Source organism: Eptatretus burgeri, chromosome 26, assembly GCF_056783735.1.
Source record: "Eptatretus burgeri isolate ZD-2024b chromosome 26, Ebu_testis_v1, whole genome shotgun sequence".
NCBI lineage: Eukaryota > Metazoa > Chordata > Myxini > Myxiniformes > Myxinidae > Eptatretus > Eptatretus burgeri.
In genome coordinates, this window is record NC_140986.1 from 521,068 (window position 1) to 544,052 (window position 22,985).

The 22,985-nt window shown below is 44.1% G+C and overlaps 2 protein-coding genes and 3 long non-coding RNA genes across 13 annotated transcripts in view; 2 read left to right on the top strand and 3 right to left on the bottom strand.

Annotated features, from left to right (window-relative positions):
• The window catches only part of LOC147007759 (dynein axonemal heavy chain 17-like), a 552,046-nt gene that overhangs the window by 467,617 nt on the left and 61,444 nt on the right, over positions 1-22,985 (top strand). Inside the window, exon 2 of one of the 6 annotated variants that reach the window (XM_085866452.1) lies at positions 8,537-8,635. The exons of the other annotated variants lie outside the window; for them this stretch is intronic. The gene's annotated coding sequence lies outside the window, so the exon portion shown is untranslated. The remainder of the gene's footprint in view (positions 1-8,536; positions 8,636-22,985) is intronic. 6 annotated transcript variants of the gene reach the window in all.
• The window catches only part of LOC147007767 (uncharacterized), a 199,128-nt gene that overhangs the window by 49,603 nt on the left and 126,540 nt on the right, over positions 1-22,985 (bottom strand). The window lies entirely within an intron of this gene.
• Positions 2,952-8,635, bottom strand: LOC147007769 (uncharacterized). The gene is made up of 2 exons (XR_015053925.1): positions 4,182-8,635; positions 2,952-4,087 (listed from the first exon to the last, which is right to left on the bottom strand). It is a non-coding gene; the product is annotated as an uncharacterized LOC147007769 (long non-coding RNA).
• LOC147007770 (uncharacterized) lies at positions 18,731-22,249 on the top strand. The gene is made up of 3 exons (XR_015053922.1): positions 18,731-19,802; positions 19,900-20,075; positions 20,173-22,249. It is a non-coding gene; the product is annotated as an uncharacterized LOC147007770 (long non-coding RNA).
• On the bottom strand, positions 21,612-22,746 carry LOC147007771 (uncharacterized). The gene is made up of 2 exons (XR_015053926.1): positions 21,869-22,746; positions 21,612-21,675 (listed from the first exon to the last, which is right to left on the bottom strand). It is a non-coding gene; the product is annotated as an uncharacterized LOC147007771 (long non-coding RNA).

Genomic DNA, 22,985 nt, shown 5'->3' on the forward strand with positions numbered 1-22,985 from the left:
ATATCCTTAAATAAAACGGCCGTGTATTCCAAAGATACAGAAGTGTTGATATTATCTCCAGGTCATACAGAATTCACAGTTCGAATTAAAATAAATTTTTATAAAGAAGGGCGTATCGTTTGTATGAGAATAGAACAATGGGGGTATGATATGAATGATTTAGGGCATAATTGGTCATTTAAAATTAACCTCGAAGACCTGGTACAATTAAATCAGTCTCGTAAGGAAGAATATTATCCACTTGGTATCGAGAATGAGTTTTGTGGGGCCACGATTCGTAAACAACAAATAAAAGAATTTAATAAGGGTAAATATAATAATGGTTTTGCCCTTGTTTATATCATGAAAACAGAAAAAAACAGGATTATATATAATAAGTAAGGAAATACAAAATGATTTAAATATGGGAAGATGGGGAGGTGTTTCGTGCCATAATATTATTCTAACATATATTTCTAATACATAAATGACAGCAAGAAGGCTTCAAGAAAATTATCATTTCTGTGTCCAAGCATACCTTCAAGAAAAGGGTATTCGGTATTTTAATAAATATGTTCTACAACATAAGAATGAGGTATTTTCAATAAAAGATTGGCATTATGCTGATGTTGATAAACCGACAACTTTAGATTTAATTAGAATGTTAAATAATGAAAAAATTCTGAAGTTAAGAAAAGGTAAGGCTCTTTTAGAAATTCAAAAGAAATTTTATTGGTTTCCTGTTGTAAAAAAAATTATTTTGGATCCAGGAATAACAAGAAATCCTGATGAATATATGTATGATATTCTATGGGGTGTAAGCGATTCAAGGATCATAAGGGATGAGGAAGGAGTTGAAGAAGAGAGGGAAGAGGAGGAAAAGGAGAAGAGAGAGAAGGAGGAGAGGGAGAAGAAAGAGAAGGAGGAAAAAGAGAAGAGAGAGAAGGAGGAGAGGGAGAAGAGAGAGAAGGAGAGGGAGGAGAGAGAGAAGGAGAGGGAGGAAAGAGCGAGACAAAATAAATATCAAAATATGGAAACCAGTGAGATTAAAAAAAGATTAGTGGTATTACAGAAAATAACTCAACCCACCGAGGAAGAAAACAAAGAATTGACAAGTCTATTTGAAATACTTTCGACAAGACTATTGACATCGACAATATATTTATTTTAATTCAAGTTTTTCATTTTTTTTTCTTAAATAAATGGAGGAGAGAGTGAAAGCATTTCTAAGGATTCTTTGTTTTAAAAATTAAGATTCAAATGTGCATGTTGGAAACTAAAAAGGTTTTTGCACTCTGCAGGAATTTTTCTCATAAATAAATGAGTTATTGTCTCAAATGTAAAAAGAAAACTAATACTAAAAATATTCCATATATTAAAAGTAAAAATAACAGGGTTATACAAAAAGGTATATGTTCGGTGTGTGGTTCAAAAAAAAATCAATTTATCTCCAAACACAAACGAGGAGATATACAAAAGTTTTTATCAGGAAGTAAATTTACAACTACTGGAATACCAGGGGAATTACATCTTCCAGGGTATTCTTTCTGTGGTCCAGGCACAAACTTGGATAAAAGATTAGATGAGGCAGACAATCCTAAATCATGGAGTAAACCCATCAATAGAGTTGATGAAGTGTGCATGAGACACGATATTGATTATGGGAATACCACAACGTTGGAAGAAAAGCATGAAGCCGAGAGAGAAATGTTGTATAATTTGTCTCTGATACAAAATCCAACCTTGAGAGAAAAAGTTGATCGGTTCATTGTGAAGAAGTTGATCAGTACTAAATTGAAACTTGGACTTGGAAATTCAAAAAACCTATAGGCTCTAATGATGTCATTAAGACTGAAGAGCAATTAGCTGATGAATTACATAAACCATTATTCACAAAGTTTCGTAGAAGGAAAGTTTATTCCAAGGAAGTTGATTATATCTGGTCCGCTGATTTGATTGAACTGAATAATGATAAGGGGTACAAGTATGCTTTAACCGTTATTGATTTGAGGAGTAGATACGCATGGGTTGTCCCTTTAAAAAACAAAACAGGAAATACTCTTATGTTTGCCTTTCAACAGATATTTAATAAAAGTAAGAGAAAACCTAAAAAATTGTGGACTGATGAGGGTAGAGAGTTTTATAACAAGACATTTATGAATTTTCTAAAAAATAACTATTACATTATACAGTACCTTTAATGAAGGGAAGGCAGTTGTTGAACGTTTTAATCGTACCTTAAAAGAGAGACTATATAAAAAATTCACACAACTCGGTTCACAACAATGGTCATCTTTTATTCAGGATATTGTGGATAAGTATAATGACACGATTCACACGTCAACAAATATGAAACCATCAGAAACATTTACAAAATTAAAATATGAAAAAGAGATTAATGTCAGAAAACCTAAGTTCAAAGTTGGTGATATCGTAAGAATATATAGGTGGAAATCTCATTTTGAAAAGGGTTATACTAAACGATGGACAAACGAACTTTTTAAAATTGTTGATGCAATAGATACAGTTCCTTGGACTTATAAGATATATGATTTGGAAGGGGAAGAGATTTTAGGTTCATTTTATTCACAGGAGTTACAAAAGACAAAACTAAGCAGATAATACCCATGGGAGCAATGGGTTGTCCCTTCACTCCCTCCTACTATACACCGTTGTGGACACTCGAGGGCCAAGTCCGAGGTGTATAACAGTATATAATGTGTGTGCAATGGGAGCAATGGGTTGGCGCTTCACTCACTCCTACTATACACCGTTGTGGACACTCGAGGGCCAAGTCCGAGGTGTATAACAGTATATAATGTGTGTCAAGGGGTGGACGTTCTTAGATCTGTGAACCCCAAACACAGAATCCTCAACTGAATAGTCAAGGCTTAACTTTGTTTGTTGGTGTGTGTGTGTGTGTGTGTGTGTGTGTGTGTGTGTGTGTGTGTGTGTGTGTGTGTGTGTGTGTGTGTGTGTGTGTGTGTGTGTGTGTGTGTGTGTGTGTGTGTGTGTCCCAACCCTCACATTCAAAATCTCAACCCCAACCCTCACATTCAAAATCTCAACCCCAACCCTCACATTCAAAATCTCAACCCCAACTCAATCCTCGCCCAACACAATGTCTTTTTCAAAATGAGATTTCCACCTATATATATATTTTTTACGTTTTTTTTTCTCTTCTTCCAATTCTGTCTTTTAAGGCTTTCAGGTTTGATGACGTAGAAAGGGGGAGGAAGCCTGCACTTTCTTCCCAGAACGAACAATGTATATTTTTTTTGTTTTTTTCTCTTCTTCCAATTCTGTCTTTTAAGGCTTTCAGGTTTGATGACGTAGAAAGGGGAGTAAGCCTGCACTTTCTTCCCAGAACTTTCTTGATCTTGCTCCCATCAAGCACCATCCGACAAAGAACTACATCGATAGGTTTAGATCCCAAAGAGTGATAGCAACTCCAAAAGTCTCCAAAATATAGATAAATAAAACAATAATAATAAATAAATAAATAAATAAATAAATAAAAGTCTCCAAAAAAGTTTCAAGTCTCCAACATAAACCAAACATTCCAAGTCTTCAAGGTACAACCACATTCCCGTTGAGTTTCCAAGATATGTATCACATTGTGAGTTATCAAGCCAGAACCCACATTTCAAGTATTCAAAATAAAACCAACTTCCAAAGTCTCTTAAGGATAACTCATTTCCTGATTTTTTCAAAATTTGTGAGTCTCCAAGGTAGTTCCCATATTTAGAACCATCTTGGCAGAACCCTTTTCCTGAGTCTCCAAGGTAGTTATTTAAACCATCAAGGCAGAACTCATTTACTGATTTTTCAAAATTTGTGAGTCTCCAAGGTAAAACTTGTATTCTGGCTCATCAAGGTATAACTTGTTCAGTGGGTATTGTCTTGATAACTCACAATGAGTACTATTGCTGTAAAACTCTTTTTCAGGATTTTGCTGGTCTTCAAGGTATAACTCTTTGGTTGGGTCATCAAGGACGAACTCGTTCTGTGGGTCTTGGTCGCTCACAAGGTCTTCAACCAAGCCAACAATTTCACCCCAAGTTGTAGCAAAAGCAGTATTTTCATTTCGTATTTCAGATACAATTTCCTGTGAGAGAAAATAATAATGTATTAATTAAGTTATTTAATTATTAAATGAGTCGATGTTAAAAGGAACTGAAAATAGGGAAATAAAATCTTACCTTAATGGATAAGAGGTTTGAATCCAGTTCATCAACTTGAAGGTTTAGTTCCATACAAGTCGGATAGTTCCAAGGAACCCCAAAGTCATCCCACTCAAGGTCTTGCTCGTTCTGTGGGTCTTGGTCACTCACAAGGTCTTCAACCAAGCCAACAATTTCGCCCCAAGTTGTGGCAAAATCGGTATTTTCATATTGCATTTCAGATACAATTTCCTGTGAGAGAAAATAATAATGTATTAATTAAGTTATTTAATTATTAAATGAGTATGCTTCAATCAAAGTTTGAAAATAGGAAAATAAAAATCTTACCTCAACAGATAAGAGGTTTGAATCCAGTTTATCAACTTGAAGGTTTAGTTCCATACAAGTCTGAGAGTTCCAGGCAAGCACACAGCACACCATGGCCAGCAAAAAAATGTTTAAAATGGAGCCTGGGCATGAGGCTTTTATAGGGAAAGACTGGTGGGTGTGGTTTCCTTTGGAAATTCCCTGGGCAAGCCCACGCAGGCCTTCTTTGGGCAATTTTTCAAAACCATAACATGCTGGAATTTTCTTGTGATTTCTTTGTGAGTCAGAGATGAACTGGAAATTATGTAAGAGTAGGTGGGGCTTAGCAAAAGTAGGCGGGGCTTAGGAAAAGTGGGTGTAGCTTATAAAAACCTCATGAAAAGTGGGCGGGGTTTAGCAAAAGCGGGCGGGGCTTAAAGAAAAGTGGGCAGGGCATATAAAAATTCCACAGGAAGGTGGGCGGGGCTTAGAGGAAAGTGGGCGTGGCTTATTGAATACCTCTTGAAAAGTGGGCGGGGCTTTTAAAAATTCCATTTGAAAGTGGGCGGGGCTTATGAAAAGTGGGCGGGGCTTAACGAAAATAACCTGTGGCTCAGGAGGTGGTCAAACAAGAGCATTAAGAGAAGTTTATCATTTCGTAATGGCACAAAAGGGGTATCTTAAAAAATATAAAGATTCAAATGTTTTGTTTTTCAATATTTTAGATGGGGATTATTGTGCAAAGAAAATTAAACTATTGAAGGAATTTGAGAATGAACAAATCTTTGTGAGCTAAACAATATGCATCGGTTATTTGATAAAGAGTGTCCCGAGGCTTAGACGTTTCAGATATTTCTTTCGAATCACCTTTAACAAATCACATTACCACTTTAGTACTTGAACAAATCTTTATCTTATTGCATGGGTTATTTGAAAAAAGTATCCTCAGGTTAAAAGGGGAGACAAATAAATATACCTTGGGATAAAAGGGGGTTTATTTTTAGGGAAAAAAATATGAATCGCTGAAAACCCCCCATTCATTCACATGGGGAAAAGTGAGCTAGAACCAGTATATTCACCCTACTGACATATACCTATAAACGAGAACGGGCACTCGTAGAGCGCATACCTTCGCCGCAGCCACTAGTTTGAACATGGCATGAGAGTGAAATGAGGAACTAAAATTCCACTAAATCTGCTCGGGAATTTCGCAAATTTAAAGTCCATGATCCGGATTTTGTGAAAGGATTTTGTTATTAGAACTATTACGATTATGACAATTTTAGGTGATTCGTTGTCCCGAGGGCCGAACTCTGTAGCATGTAGGGTCGGATTCGGTCGAATGTCACTGACCACGCAGACACGACCTGGATCAAGTAGATCATGTTTTCAAATCCGAGCGAGGACAAAAACGTCATTTTAAATGGCGTCTAATTAAACAAGAAAGTAAAACTCCTTTTTCGAAACCATGAGCGAAGCAATGTGCATATCAAACTGTACCAAGTCTCCTTAATGAAAATTTGTTGTATTTTACTGAGTAACTAATTTTGGTAGGGCCCTTATGGCCCTTGTTGCATCAACAGACACATAGTTTAGACAGATATATTCTAGTTTACACCCAAACTTCACCAGGAAGTGTTGGGGTAGGGGCGAAATGGTGATTAACAACAAACGACTGAGTTATTACGTGTTCAATATTGTATTTATTATACTTGACGGAACATGGTGATGACATAGAACACAGACAAATATGGAAATGTATGAGATTACAGTCGATAATAGGAGACGAACAAAAGTTGGCAAAAGATACATGTTATTTAGTTAGATCTACTCATGAAACGTTACGTTGAAATATTTGAAATGGGAACAACACATTTTCGGTGATAGCGAATGTGCCACAAATGCGAGGAATAAAAAAAAAAATCATATTTCGAGGGAGACACAAAGCATGTCGTGGTCTGAATAGTACATGTCAACGACATCCACGTGTACGGTGACTGGCTGGTTGACGTATACGTGGTCAAGTAGAGATCTCTGGTCTGTCGTTGGCTCGGTCACAGACTGGCGGAACCCGTGTTGTGCCATCAGCTGTAGGATATCGTTTTCCGGAGCACCAAGCAGGTCAAAATTGAAGTCACCCAGAATGACCGTCAATCGTTCTGTATTTAGTGCCGTCAGGAAAAGTTTAAGTTTATCTTTGAACGCCGTTTGACTCTGTGATGGAGGTCTGTATAACGACACGATATTAATTGTCCTGTTGTGGACAAAGACAGATACTCCTTTCAACACTCCCCCCCACCCCAACCGCTCCCTTGGGTGACAGCATTGTACATGTGTCATATTAGAGGGTGGTGAATTGAATACTGAACATTTGGCATTGATTTGATGTAAATGGGAACAAATTTGAAACTGTTATCACGAAAAAATGAGTTTGACCTTATTGTGACCTTGACTTTTGATCCAATCGCTTCCAAAATCGAATCGATTTGTCCTCTTATGATGTCAAACATCTCACAAAAATATCAGCTGATCCGCCGATTATTATTACCTTTGTATTAAGTTGTCCACAACGCATCTCAATACAAATATGCATTTTGTGACCCCCATGACCTTTGACCCACAACCGCTACCTAGGGTGACAATAGTACTATACCTTGTGTCATTTCAGAAGATGGGGAATTGAACACTGAACAATTTGGAGTTAATCTGATGTAAATCGGAAACATATTAACCGTTTTCATCATGAAAAAACGATGTTGACCTTTTTGTGACCTTGACCTTTGATCCGATCACTCCCAAAATCTAATGGATTTGTACTTTCATGATGCCAAACAAATCCAAAACAATTAAAGCCTCTCTGCGTTTTGTTTTTTTTGCGTTAAGTTGTCCACAACGCTTTCCGATATAAATGTGAATTTGTGTGACCCCCTTGACCTTTGACCCCCAACCGCTGTCTTGGGTGACAAAAGTACTATACCATGTGTCATATTTGAGGATGGGGAATTTAATTTTGAACATTTTGGAGTTAATTTGCTGTAAATCAAAACAAAATTGACAATTTAATCGCGAAAAAACGATTTTGACCTTTTTGTGACCTTGACCTTAACCTTTGATCCGATCGCTCCCAAAATCTAATCGATTTGTCCTCTCGTGATGCCAAACACATCCACAAAATTTCATGACAATTTGCGAAGTGGTTTTTGTGTAATGTTGTCCACAACGCTTCCCAATCAAAAACTCCATTTTGGTGACCCCCTTGACCTTTGACTTCCACAGACTAACGAGGTTTGCAAACACGATACCATACGCAATATCAGTGGATCGGGATTTGAATACTGAACAGTTTGGACTTAATTTGATGTAAATCGGAACAAAATTGACACTTTAATCGCAAAAAAACGATTTTGACCTTTTTGTGACCTTGACCTTCACCTTTGATCCGATCGCTCCTAAAATCTAATCGATTTGTCCTCTCATGATGTCAAACAAGTCCACAAAATTTCATCACAATTTGCAAAGTGGTTTTTGCGAAATGTTGTCCACGACGCTGCCCAATGAAAAATGCTTTGTGGTGACCCCCTTGACCTTTGACCTCCAACCGCTAACTCGGGTTACAGCAACACCATATAATATGTTATATTTGAGGATAGGGCATTGAATACTGATAGGGATAGGGCAATGTTGTCCGCACACATATTTACCAATAAATAAATACACAGGGGTCAATACAAAACCTTCGTCAAACGAAGTTTACGAAGGTAACAATGGACATATACCTTGAAACAACGGGCATATACCTGGAAAACTGTGAAATAAATAAATAATATAATAAAAGATAAACAAACCTGGTTGTTGATGAACACTTGAACAAGAAAGTGGGCAAGTGGTTGTTTTTCTGGGTAGTTGATGCAACACTTGTGGTTGCTTTGAAAACAAGGTAAACTGTTTCCAGGTTTGTTGTTGTTGTTGTTGTTGTTGTTGTTGTTGTTGTTGTTGTTTTTATTAGTTTTCCCTCTGTGCTGTTATTTTGTGGTTTTGTCCAAACTTGGACAAACACCGGAATCAAGATCATGCACATCCCGTTGCAGATGGTGCGAGTAAAATGTGGAGCTTTGCCACAGAAGATCATGACAGCCTTTGAAAGTATTGTTACATAATTCATCCAATCACAGCCGTGATCGAATCAGGTTGAGATCATGTCGTGAGGAATATATATCTGGAAGATGAATACGAAATGTTCAACAGTTTTTGAAATATTACAAACACAAACGTACATGGACGGATGATGGAACATGGAGGGATGATGGGACATGGAGGGATGATGGGACATGGAGGGATGATGGGACATGGAGGGATAATGGGACATGGAGGGATGATGGGACACAGAGGGATGATCGGCATGGTGGGATGAAGGGACATGGAGGGATGATGGGACACGGAGGGATGATGGGACATGGATGGATGATGGGACAAGGAGGAATGATGGGACACGGAGGGATGATGGGACATGGAGGGATGATGGGACATGGATGGATGATGGGACAAGGAGGGATGATGGGACAAGGAGGGATGATGGGACAAGGAGGGATGATGGGACAAGGAGGGATGATGGGACATGGATGGATGATGGGACAACGAGGGATGATGGGACAAGGAGGGATGATGGGAGATGGAGGGATGATGGGCATGGAGGGATGAAGGGACACGGAGGGATGATGGGACACGGAGGGTTGATGGGACACGGAGGGTTGATGGGACACGGAGGGTTGATGGGACACGGAGGGTTGATGGGACACGGAGGGTTGATGGGACACGGAGGGTTGATGGGACACGGAGGGATGATGGGACACGGGCGGATGATGGGACAAGGACGGATGATGGGACATGGAAGGATGATGGGACATGGAAGGATGATGGGACATGGACGGATGATGGGACATGGAGGGATGATGGGACATGGAGGGATGATGGGACATGGAGGGATGATGGGACATGGAGGGATGATGGGCATGGAGGGATGATGGGCATGGAGGGATGAAGGGACATGGAGGGATGATGGGACACGGAGGGATGATGGGACACGGAGGGATGATGGGACAAGGAGGGATGATGGGACATGGAGGGATGATGGGACATCGAAGGATGATGGGACATGGACGGATGATGGGACATGGAGGGATGATGGGACATGGAGGGATGATGGGCATGGAGGGATGATGGGCATGGAGGGATGAAGGGACATGGAGGGATGAAGGGACATGGAGGGATGATGGGACATGGAAGGATGAAGGGACATGGGCGGATGATGGGACAAGGAGGGATGATGGGACATGGAGGGATGATGGGACATGGGCAGATGATGGGACGAGGAGGGATGATCGGCATGGTGGGAAGAAGGGACATGGAGGGATGATGGGACATGGAGGGATGATGGGACAAGCAGGGATGATGGGACATGGATGGATGATGGGACAAGGAGGGATGATGGGACAAGGAGGGATGATGGGACAAGCAGGGATGATGGGACATGGATGGATGATGGGACAAGGAGGGATGATGGGACATGGAGGGATGATGGGACATGGAGGGATGATGGGACAAGTAGGGATGATGGGACATGGATAGATGATGGGACAAGGAGGGATGATGGGACACGGAGGGATGATGGGACACGGAGGGATGATGGGACACGGAGGGATGATCGGCATGGAGGGATGAAGGGGCATGGAGGGATGATGGGACAGGAGGGAGATCGGCATGGAGGGATGATGGGACATGGAGGGATGATGGGACAAGCAGGGATGATGGGACATGGATGGATGATGGGACAAGGATGGATGATGGGACAAGGAGGGATGATGGGACAAGGAGGGATGATGGGACATGGAGGGATGATGGGGCACGGAGGGATGATGGGCATGGAGGGATGAAGGGACATGGAGGGATGATGATACAAGGAGGGATGATGGGACATGGATGGATGATGGGACAAGGAGTGATGATGGGACAAGGAGTGATGATGGGACATGGAGGGATGATGGGACAAGGAGGGATGATGGGGCAAGGAGGAATGATGGGACACGGAGGGATGATGGGACACGGAGGGATGATGGGAAATGGAGGGATGATGGGACATGGAGGGATGATGGGCATGGAGGGATGATGGGACATGGAGTGATGATGGGACACGGAGGGATGATGGGCATGGAGGGATGAAGGGACATGGAGGGATGATGGGCATGGAGGGATGAAGGGACATGGAGGGATGATGGGACATGGAGGGATGATGGGACATGGAGGGATGATGGGACAAGGAGGGATGATGGGACACGGAGGGATGATGGGACACGGAGGGATGATGGGACACGGAGGGATGATGGGACACGGAGGGATGAAGGGACATGGAGGGATGAAGGGACATGGAGGGATGATGGGACAAGGAGGGATGATGGGACAAGGAGGGATGATGGGACATGGATGGATGATTTGACAAGGAGGGATGATGGGACAAAGAGGGATGATGGGACATGGATGGATGCTGGGACAAGGAGGGATAATGGGACACGGAGGGATGATGGGACAAGGAGGGATGATGATACAAGGAGGGATGATGGGACATGGATGGATGATGAGACAAGGAGGAATGATGGGACACGAAGGGATGATGGGACATGGAGGGATGAAGGGACATGGAGGGATGATGGGACACTGAGGGATGATGGGACACGGAGGGATGATGGCCACGGAGGATTGATGGGACATGGATGGATGATGGGACACGGAGGGATGATGGGACATGGAGGGATGATGGGACATGGAAGGATGAAGGGACCTGGAGGGATGATGGGACATGGACGGATGATGGGACAAGCAGGGATGATGGGACAAGCAGGGATGATGGGACATGGATGGATGATGGGACAAGGAGGGATGATGGGACACGGAGGGATGATGGGAAATGGAGGGATGATGGGACAAGCAGGGATGATGGGACATGGATGGATGATGGGACAAGGAGGGATGATGGGACAAGCAGGGATGATGGGACATGGATGGATGATGGGACATGGATGGATGATGGGACAAGGAGGGATGATGGGACATGGATGGATGATGGGACAAGGAGGGATGCTGGGACATTGAGGGATGATGGGACATGGAGGGATGAAGGGACATGGAGAGATGAAGGGACATGGAGGGATGAAGGGACATGGAGGGATGAAGGGACATGGAGGGATGAAGGGACATGGAGGGATGAAGGGACATGGAGGGATGATGGGACATGGGGGATAATGGGACACGGAGGGATGATGGGAGATGGAGGGATGATGGGAGATGGAGGGATGAAGGGACATGGAGGGATGATGATGCAAGGAGGGATGATGGGACATGGATGGATGATGGAACAAGGAGTGATGATGGGACATGGAGGGATGATGGGACAAGGAGGATTGATGGGACATGGATGGATGATGGGACATGGAGGGATGATGGGACACGGAGGGATGATCGGCATGGTGGGATGAAGGGACATGGAGGGATGATGGGACACGGAGGGATGATGGGACACGGAGGGATGATGGGACACGGAGGGATGATGGGACACGGAGGGTTGATGGGACACGGAGGGATGATGGGACACGGAGGATTGATGGGACATGGAGGGATGATGGGACCTGGAAGGATGAAGGGACATGGAGGGATGATGGGACATGGGCGGATGATGGGACAAGGATGGATGATGGGACATGGAGGGATGATGGGACAAGGAGGGATGATGGGACATGGATGGATGATGGGACAAGGAGGAATGATGGGACATGGAGGGATGATGGGACATGGAGGGATGATGGGACAAGGAGGGATGATGGGACACAGAGGGATGATCGGCATGGTGGGATGAAGGGACATGGAGGGATGATGGGACACGGAGGGATGATGGGACACGGAGGGATGATGGGACACGGAGGGATGATGGGACACGGAGGGATGATGGGACACGGAGGGTTGATGGGACAAGGAGGGATGATGGGACATGGAGGGATGATGGGACATGGAGGGATGATGGGACATGGAGGGATGAAGGGACATGGGCGGATGATGGGACAAGGAGGGATGATGGGACATGGAGGGATGATGGGACATGGGCGGATGATGGGACGAGGAGGGATGATGGGACATGGAAGGATGATGGGACATGGGCGGATGATGGGACGAGGAGGGATGATGGGACACGGAGGGATGATGGGACACGGAAGGATGAAGGGACATGGAGGGATGATGGGACAAGGAGGGATGATGGGACATGGGCGGATGATGGGAGGAGGAGCGATGATGGGACATGGAGGGATGATGGGCATGGAGGGATGATGGGCATGGAGGGATGAAGGGAGATGGATGGATGATGGGACAAGGAGTGATGATGCGACACGGAGGGATGATGGGACACGGAGGGATGATGGGACATGGAGGGATGATGGGACATGGATGGATGATGGGACAAGGAGGGATGATGGGACAAGGAGGGATGATGGGACAAGGAGGGATGATGGGACATGGGCGGATGATGGGACGAGGATGGATGATGGGACACGGAGGGATGAAGGGACAAGGAGGGATGATGGGACAAGGAGGGATGATGAGACATGGATGGATGATGGGACATGGAGGGATGATGGGACATGGAGGGATGATGGGCATGGAGGGATGAAGGGACATGGAGGGATGAAGGGACATGGATGGATGATGGGACAAGGAGTGATGATGCGACACGGAGGGATGATGGGACACGGAGGGATGATGGGACACGGAGGGATGATGGGACACGGAGGGATGATGGGACACGGAGGGATGATGGGACACGGAGGGATGATGGGCATGGAGGGATGATGGGCATGGAGGGATGATGGGACATGGATGGATGATGGGCATGGAGGGATGATGGGACATGGAGGGATGATGGGACATGGAGGGATGATGGGACATGGAGGGATGATGGGCATGGAGGGATGAAGGGACATGGAGGGATGATGATACAAGGAGGGATGATGGGACATGGATTGATGATGGGACAAGGAGTGATGATGGGACACGGAGGGATGATGGGACACGGAGGGATGAAGGGACACGGAGGGATGAAGGGACTTTTTTTTTTTTTTTTTTTTTTTTTTTACACTTCCATGACCTAATCTGTTGAACTCTCTCATACATTATTTTTAACAACAAAAACGATCTTCTAATGCTTCATCTTCCTCTCTCACACATGTGGTACTCTTTACTGTTTCACAATGCACTAATCTTCTGCCATTTTAACAGACTGCTCTCATTTCGACCTCTCCTTCATTCCTTGCCTAAAAAATCCAACTATTACAGCGCTTCTTCTCTCCATGCTCTGTATTCGCCTTTATTGCACCCTTCAAGAATTGTGTTAAATCGCATCTCTGACCTAAAACTTTTAAAAACCACAGTTTGCCATGGATGCTCGCTTTCCATCAACCATTCTTTTTTTCCAAATTCAGTGCCAACTCACCCCCCTCACCCCTCACTCTCACTCTCAAAGCAACCATCCCACTCTTCTTCCTCCAAGCCTCCCTCTCACCTCTCTCAAAAATCCCCCCCTCACCTTTCTCCCACCTTTCATCCCCTCACTCTTCCTTCTCAAAGTTGCCCCCCCTCTCATCCACCAACCTGCCTCCCTCCAATGCCCTCTCACCTCCATCTCTTCACTCCACCTCCTCAAATCCTCAACTGCCTTCTTCCTTGTCTCTTGTCCCCCCTCTCCCCCAGCGCCACAGAGCCTTTTCTCCTCATTCGGCCCCCTCCCCTCGCTGTTCTGCAATACCCCACACTCCTTCAGCCACCCTCCTTACCTGCCCCCCTCGTCCCTTGTCCTCCCCTCCCCCTCCACCTCCTGCACCCAAAGCCTCCTCCCCTTCCTCTTCATTAAAAGTGTGGACCTCAAATATCCGGGGCCTTCGCTCAAACCTTTCAGATCTTTCCATACAGGTTGCCACTGACAAACCAGACATTATCTGCCTAACAGAAACTTTCCTCTCCCAAGACGTGTCTGACTCCCAAGTATCTCTCCCTGGCTACTCCCTCTTACGGTATGACAGACCTGAGCCTCGTCCTGGTGGAGGTGTTGCTCTCTTCATCAAAGACTCTATTCCTCACTCTCCATGCACTGCTCTCACTCCCCCACACCCCCAGGAATACCTCTGGCTTCGGCTTCCCCTCCACTCCCACCTCATGTTTATATGTGTACTGTACCGTCCACCGAACAGTGATGACTCCATCTACATCTCATTATCCGAAAACATGGACCATCTTCTATCTTCTCATCCAAACTCTCTCTTCCTCTTATGTGGTGACTTCAATTGTCATCACGCCAGTTGGCTAGGTGTGGGTACCTCTCTCACCTGCCATGGCACCTCAGCAAAAGCTTTCTGCGACTCATTGGGACTGACTCAATCGGTCCAACTTCCCGACCCGGATCTCAACCAATGGTACTCCATCTCTTCTGGATCTGATTTTGACAAATTTCCCTGACAATATCTGCTGCTCTTCCTTCGCTCCAATTGGTTCTTCTGACCACGTCCTTGTTAAAGTGGACATCTCTCTGGCTGTTATCAGAGAACCACCTCACCGCCGTCGAGTCTGGCATTTCACTCAAGCCGACTGGCAGGGTCTCCGAGCATCCATCAAACTTACAGACTGGTCTCCTATCACTACTTTCTCAAACATCAACTCATCCTGGGAATTCTTTCAAATAAACTTGCTCTCCCTCATGCACAGATTTATCCCCTCTCGTGTTCAGTTGTCTTACCCTTCCTCCCGCCCTTGGTTTACTGAAGCTTGTGGCGAGGCAGTCGTCCTGAAACAACTTGCCTTTGCCTCATGGAAAGCAAACCCAACTGAGGGCAATCTCAGTTCTTTCCACAAAGCTCGGAACAAGTGTGTATCTACCCTCAGGAGAGCCAGAAAACATCTTTCTCATCTCAAGTCTGAACTCTCAAACCTCTCTCCCTCCTCAAAATCCTGGTGGCGTTAAATCAAATCTGTAACTGGTGTATGTTCCCCCTCCATCCCCTCCCTTACCTCAAATGGCCGCACTGCTGATTCCACACGTGATAAAGCTGAATGTCTAAACTCGGTGTTTGCAGCTAAATCTTGTGTCCTAAACCCATCACTATCTCTACCCACTTTACCCAGTCGCACCCAACTGTCCCTGGACTCTGTATCCTTTTCTCCTGACAAGGTGGAGAGCTTGCTTTCAAACCTCGAGTCAGATTCTGCAACCGGTCCAGACGGCATCAGCCCACGTGTCCTCAAAGCCTGCTCTTCTGCTCTTGCTCACCCTCTCTCTGTTCTATTCACCCTCTCATTTGCCCAAGGTCATCTGCCATCTGCTTGGAAATCTGCTAACATCACTGCCCTGCATAAAAAGGTGCAAAAACAGATCCCTATAACTACAGACCAATCAGCCTTCTCCCAATCATCAGCAAGGTGATGGAATCCATCATCGCCTCAGATATGAAATCCTTCCTCTTCTCCAATGGCTTGATTTCCAATCATCAATTTGCTTTCAGACCAGGTCACTCTACCCTGGATATGCTGCTTCTGCTCTCCCATCAATGGATGGAGGTCCTCAATGCCAGACAGGAAATCCGAGCCGTATCCCTGGACATATCACGTGCTTTTGACACAGTCTGGCACCCTGCCCTACTCACCAAACTCTCTTCCCATGGTATTCAAGGCCATCTCCACTCATGGCTCGCAGACTTCCTCTCCTGTCGCAGTCAACGTGTGGCCCTAAATGGAGTTCTTTCATCCCCTCTTCCTGTGCAGGCTGGAGTTCCTCAAGGTAGCGTTCTGGGCCCTGTTCTTTTTCTGGTTTTCATCAATGATCTCTCGGACTCTCTGGAAAATCCTCTATTTCTCTTTGCCGACGACTCCACCCTCTGCCGTACCATCTGTCATCCCTCAGACCGGCAAGCAGCAGCTTCTTCACTCACTGCAGATCTGGATAAAATCACAAACTGGTCCAACACGTGGAACATGTCTTTCGATCCAGACAAATCTCACACTCTCACTATGTCTCTTCGAAAGGACCGTTTGCAAAACCCCCCCATCCACTTTCTCAACAATCCTCTGGAAGAAGTCTTTTCTTTCAAGCTTCTCGGTCTCACTATCTGCCATGACCTTTCCTGGGAAAGTCACATTTCCAACCTCGCCTCAACAGCCAGTCGCCGACTGGGAATCCTCCGTCGTGCGAAGTCCTTCCTCGGCCCTCTTGAGCTCCTGACCACTTACAAAGCTTTTGTCCGTAGCCTGATGGAGTACTGCTCTCCCCTCTGGGCTGGTGCTCCTGCCTCCCACCTTTCTCGGCTTCACGCTGTCGAAACCAGGGCATTTAAGATCATCGGCATCTCCCGCAATGAAGCTGAGTCTTTGGGCCTCTCACTCAATCACCGCAGGTTGGTCGGTGGTCTTTCTGTCTTCTACCGACTCCTCTCCAGCCTTGCCCCCCCTGCTCTCTCTGCGATTTGTCCCCACCACATTTCCACAGGGCGTTCAAGGTCCGCCAACAACCCCCTTCTGGTAAAACTACCAAAATCACGAATCACTGCTCATCTTCACTCTTTCATTCCTCTTTTTTTCCCGCCTTTGGAATAAACTTCCTCACTCTATTCTTTCCCATTCTTCCCTCCAGGCTTTCAAAACAGCTGTTCACCACCACCTCTTATCTTCCCCCATCCAAATCCTCGATCTTTTCTACCCCCGATAATCCACCCAAGCCCACTTCCTTCATTTCTCCTACTTTCCTTCCTGAAAGTCCCTGAAATGTCCATCTTCTCTTCGCCATGTTCCCCGTCCCATCCCCATCCCTCTCCCTTCCACAGTTCACCTAATGTGTCTGTTCCCCACTGTTTTGTCCCTTCCACTCCCGCCCCTCTTGTCTCATGCCTCCTTGCTGTGAGTTGTGTGTTAGCTCTCATACGAGCCTCGACCAAGGTATACAAAAAAAAAAAAAAATGGAGGGATGATGGGACAAGGAGATATGATGGGACATGGATGGATGCTGGGACAAGGAGGGATGATGGGACACGGAGGGATGATGGGACACGGAGGGATGATGGGACACGGAGGGATTATCGGCATGGAGGGATGAAGGGACATGGAGGGATGATATGACAAGGAGGGATGATGGGACATGGATGGATGATGGGACACGGAGCGATGATGGGACACGGAGGGATGATGGGAGACGGAGGGATGATGGGCATGGAGGGATGAAGGGACATGGAGGGATGATGCGACAAGGAGGGATGATGGGACATGGATGGATGATGGGACAAGGAGTGATGATGGGACATGGAGGGATGATGGGACATGGAGGGATGATGGGACAAGGAGGGATGATGGGACAAGGAGGGATGATGGGACATGGATGGATGATGGGGCAAGGAGAGATGATCGGCATGGTGGGATGAAGGGACATGGAGGGATGATGGGACATGGAGGGATGATGGGACATGGAGGGATGATGGGACAAGCAGGGATGATGGGACAAGGAGGGATGATGGGACATGGAGGGATGATGGGACATGGATGGATGATGGGACAAGGAGGGATGATGGGACACGGAAGGATGATGGGACACGGAGGGATGATGGGACACGGAGGGATGATGGGACACGGAGGGATGATCGGCATGGAGGGATGAAGGGGCATGGAGGGATGATGGGACAGGAGGGATGATCGGCATGAAGGGACATGGAAGGATGATGGGACATGGAGGGATGATGGGACAAGGAGGGATGATGGGACATGGATGGATGATGGGACACGGAGGGATGATGGGAGATGGAGGGATGAAGGGACATGGAGGGATGATTATACAAGGAGGGATGATGGGACATGGATGGATGATGGGATAAGGAGTGATGATGGGACATGGAGGGATGATGGGACATGGATGGATGATGGGACAAGGAGTGATGATGGGACATGGAGGGATGATGGGACAAGGAGGATTGATGGGACATGGATGGATGATGGGACATGGAGGGATGATGGGACACGGAGGGATGATCGGCATGGAGGGATGATGGGACACGGAGGGATGATGGGACACGGAGGGATGATGGGACACGGAGGGATGATGGGACACGGAGGGTTGATGGGACACGGAGGATTGATGGGACATGGAGGGATGATGGGACAAGGATGGATGATGGGACATGGAGGGATGATGGGACATGGAGGGATGATGGGAGTAGGGTAAGAATACTGATTCTGGCTCACTTTTCCCCATGTAAATGAATGGGGGATTTTCAGCGATTTATATTTTTTTTCCCTAAAAATAAACCCCCCTTTTTATCCCAAGGTATATTTATTTGTCTCCCCTTTTAACCTGGAGGTTGAACCTCATTGAATTGAACACCTGGGGGTTGAACAGCTCACTCATTGAACCTATAAAGATTTGTTCATTCTCAAATTCCTTCAATAGTTTAATTTTCTTTGCACAATAATCCCCATCTAAAATATTGACAAACAAAACATTTGAATCTTTATATTTTTTAAGATACCCCATTTGTGTCATTACGAAATGATAAACTTCTCTTAATGCTCTCATCTGGCCACCTCCTGAGCCACAGGTTATTTTTTGTTAAGCCCCGCCCACTTTTCTTTAAGCCCCGCCCACTTTTGTTAAGCCCCCGCCCACTTTCCACAAGGTATTCAATAAGCCCCGCCCACTTTTCTTTAAGCCCCGCCCACTTTTCCTAAGCCCCGCCCACTTCTGTTAAGCCCCCGCCCACTTTCCACAAGGTATTCAATAAGCCCCGCCCACTTTTCTTTAAGCCCCGCCCACTTTTCCTAAGCCCCACCCACTTTTGCTAAGCTCCGCCCACTTTTCATAAGGTATTTTTCTAAGCCACGCCCACTTTTCCTAAGCCCCGCCCACTTTTGCTAAGCTCCGCCCACTTTTCATAAGGTATTTTTTCTAAGCCACGCCCACTTTTCCTAAGCTCCGCCTACTTTTGCTAAGCCCCGCCCACTCTTACATCATTTCCAGTTCATCTCTGACTCACAAAGAAATCACTAGAAAATTACAGGATGTTATGGTTTTGAAAAATTTCCCAATGAAGGCTTGCCTAGGCTTGCCCAGGGAATTTCCAAAGGAAACCACACCCACCAGTCTTTCTCTATAAAAGCTTCAAACCCAGGCTCCATTTTAAACATTTGTTCTTGCTGGCAATGGTGTTCTGTGTGCTTGTCTCGAACTGTCTGTCTTCTATGGAACTAAACCTTCAAGTTGATGAACTGGATTCAAACCTCTTATCTATTGAGGTAAGATTTTTTATTTTCCTATTTTCAAACTTTGATTGAAGCATACTCATTTAATAATTAAATAACTTAATTAATACATTATTATTTTCTCTCACAGGAAATTGTGTCTGAAATACGAAATGAAAATACTGCTTTTGCTACAACTTTGGGGAAATTGTTGGCTTGGTTGAAGACCTTGAGTGGGATGACTTTGGTGTTTCTTGGAACTCTCTGTCTTCTATGAAACTAAACCTTCAAGTTGATGAACTGGATTCAAACCTCTTATCTATTGAGGTAAGATTTTTTATTTTCCTATTTTCAAACTTTGATTGAAGCATACTCATTTAATAATTAAATAACTTAATTAATACATTATTATTTTCTCTCACAGGAAATTGTGTCTGAAATACGAAATGAAAATACTGCTTTTGCTACAACTTGGGGCGAAATTGTTGGCTTGGTTGAAGACCTTATGAGCGACCAAGACCCACAGAACGAGTTCGTCCTTGATGACCCAACCAAAGAGTTATACCTTGGAGACCAGCAAAATCCTGAAAAAGAGTTTTACAGCAATAGTACTCATTGTGAGTTATCAAGACAATACCCACTGAACAAGTTATACCTTGATGAGCCAGAATACAAGTTTTACCTTGGAGACTCACAAATTTTGAAAAAATCAGTAAATGAGTTCTGCCTTGATGGTTTAAATAACTACCTTGGAGACTCAGGAAAAGGGTTTTGCCAAGATGGTTCTAAATATGGGACCTACCTTGGAGACTCACAAATTTTGAAAAAATCAGTAAATGAGTTCTGCCTTGATGGTTTAAATAACTACCTTGGAGACTCAGGAAAAGGGTTCTGCCAAGATGGTTCTAAATATGGGGCCTACCTTGGAGACTCACAAATTTTGAAAAAATCAGTAAATGAGTTCTGCCTTGATGGTTTAAATAACTACCTTGGAGACTCAGGAAAAGGGTTCTGCCAAGATGGTTCTAAATATGGGGCCTACCTTGGAGACTCACAAATTTTGAAAAAATCAGTAAATGAGTTATCCTTAAGAGACTTTGTAAGTTGGTTTTACTTTGAATACTTGAAATGTGGGTTCTGGATTGATAACTCACAATGTGATACATATCTTGGAAACTCAACGGGAATGTGGTTATACCTTGAAGACTTGGAAAGTTGGGTTTATGTTGGACACTTGAAACTTTTTTGGGGGCTTTTATTTATTTATTTATTTATTTATTATTATTTTATTTATTTATATTTTGGAGACTTTTGGAGTTGCTATCACTCTTTGGGATCTAAACCTATCGATGTAGTTCTTTGTCGGATGGTGCTTGATGGGAGCAAGATCAAGAAAGTTCTGGGAAGAAAGTGCAGGCTTACTCCCCCTTTCTACGTCATCAAACCTGAAAGCCTTAAAAGACAGAATTGGAAGAAGAAAAAAAACGTAAAAATATATATATATAGGTGGAAATCTCATTTTGAAAAAGACATTGTGTTGGGCGAGGATTGAGTTGGGGTTGAGATTTTGAATGTGAGGGTTGGGGTTGAGATTTTGAATGTGAGGGTTGGGACACACACACACATACACATCAACAAACAAAAGTTAAGCCTTGACTATTCAGTTGAGGATTCTGTGTTTGGGGTTCACAGATCTAAGAACGTCCCCCTTGACACACATTATATACTGTTATACACCTCGGACTTGGCCCTCGAGTGTCCACAACGGTGTATAGTAGGAGGGAGTGAAGCGCCAACCTATTGCTCCCATTACACACACACACACAAACAAAAGTTAAACCTTGACTATTCAGTTGAGGATTCTGTGTTTGGGGGTTCACAGATCTAAGAACGTCCCCCTTGACACACATTATATACTGTTATACACCTCGGACTTGGCCCTCGAGTGTCCACAACGGTGTATAGTAGGAGGGAGTGAAGCGCCAACCTATTGCTCCCATTGCACACACACACAAACAAACAAAAGTTAAGCCTTGACTATTCAGTTGAGGATTCTGTGTTTAGGGTTCACAGATGTAAGAACGTCCACCCCTTGACACACATTATATACTGTAATACACCTCGGACTTGTCCCTCTAGTGTCCACAAAGGTGTATTATCTGCTTAGTTTTGTCTTTTGTAATTCCTGTGAATAAAATGAACCTAAAATCTCTTCCCCTTCCAAATCATATATTTTATAAGTCCAAGGAACTGTATCTATTACATCAACAATTTTAAAAAGTTCTTTCGTCCATCGTTCAGTAAAACCCTTTTCAAAATGAGATTTCCACCTATATATTCTTACGATATCACCAACTTTGAACTTAGGTTTTCTGACATTAATCTCTTTTTCATATTTTAATTTTGTAAATGTTTCTGATGGCTTCATATTCGTTGACGTGTGAATCGTGTCATTATACTTATCCACAATATCCTGAATAAAAGATGACCATTGTTGTGAACCGAGTTGTGTGAATTTTTTATATAGTCTCTCTTTTAAGGTACGATTAAAACGTTCAACAACAACTGCCTTCCCTTCATTAAAGGTACTGTATAATGTAATACTGTTATTTTTTAGAAAATTCATAAATGTCTTGTTATAAAACTCTCTACCCTCATCAGTCCACAATTTCTTAGGTTTTCTCTTACTTTTATTAAATATCTGTTGAAAAGCTAACATAAGAGTATTACCTGTTTTGTTTTTTAAAGGGACAACCCACGCATATCTACTCCTCAAATCAATAACGGTTAAAGCATACTTGTACCCCTTATCATTATTGAGTTCAATCAAATCAGCAGACCAGATATAATCAACTTCCTTAGAATAAACTTTCCTTCTCTGAAACTTTGTGAATATTGGTTTATGTAATTCATCAGCTAATTGCTCTTCAGTCTTAATGGCATCATTAGAGCCTATAAGTTTTTTGAATTTCCAAGTCCAAGTTTCAATTTAGCACTAATCATCTTCTTCACGATGAACCTATCAACTTTTTCTCTCAAGGTTGGATTTTGTATCAGAGACAAATTATACAACATTTCTCTATCGGCTTCATGCTTTTCTTCCAACGTTGTGGTATTCCCATAATCAATATCGTGTCTCATGCACACTTCATCAACTCTATTGATTGGTTTACTCCAGGATTTAGGATTGTCTGCCTCATCTAATCTTTTATCCAAGTTTGTGCCTGGACCACAGAA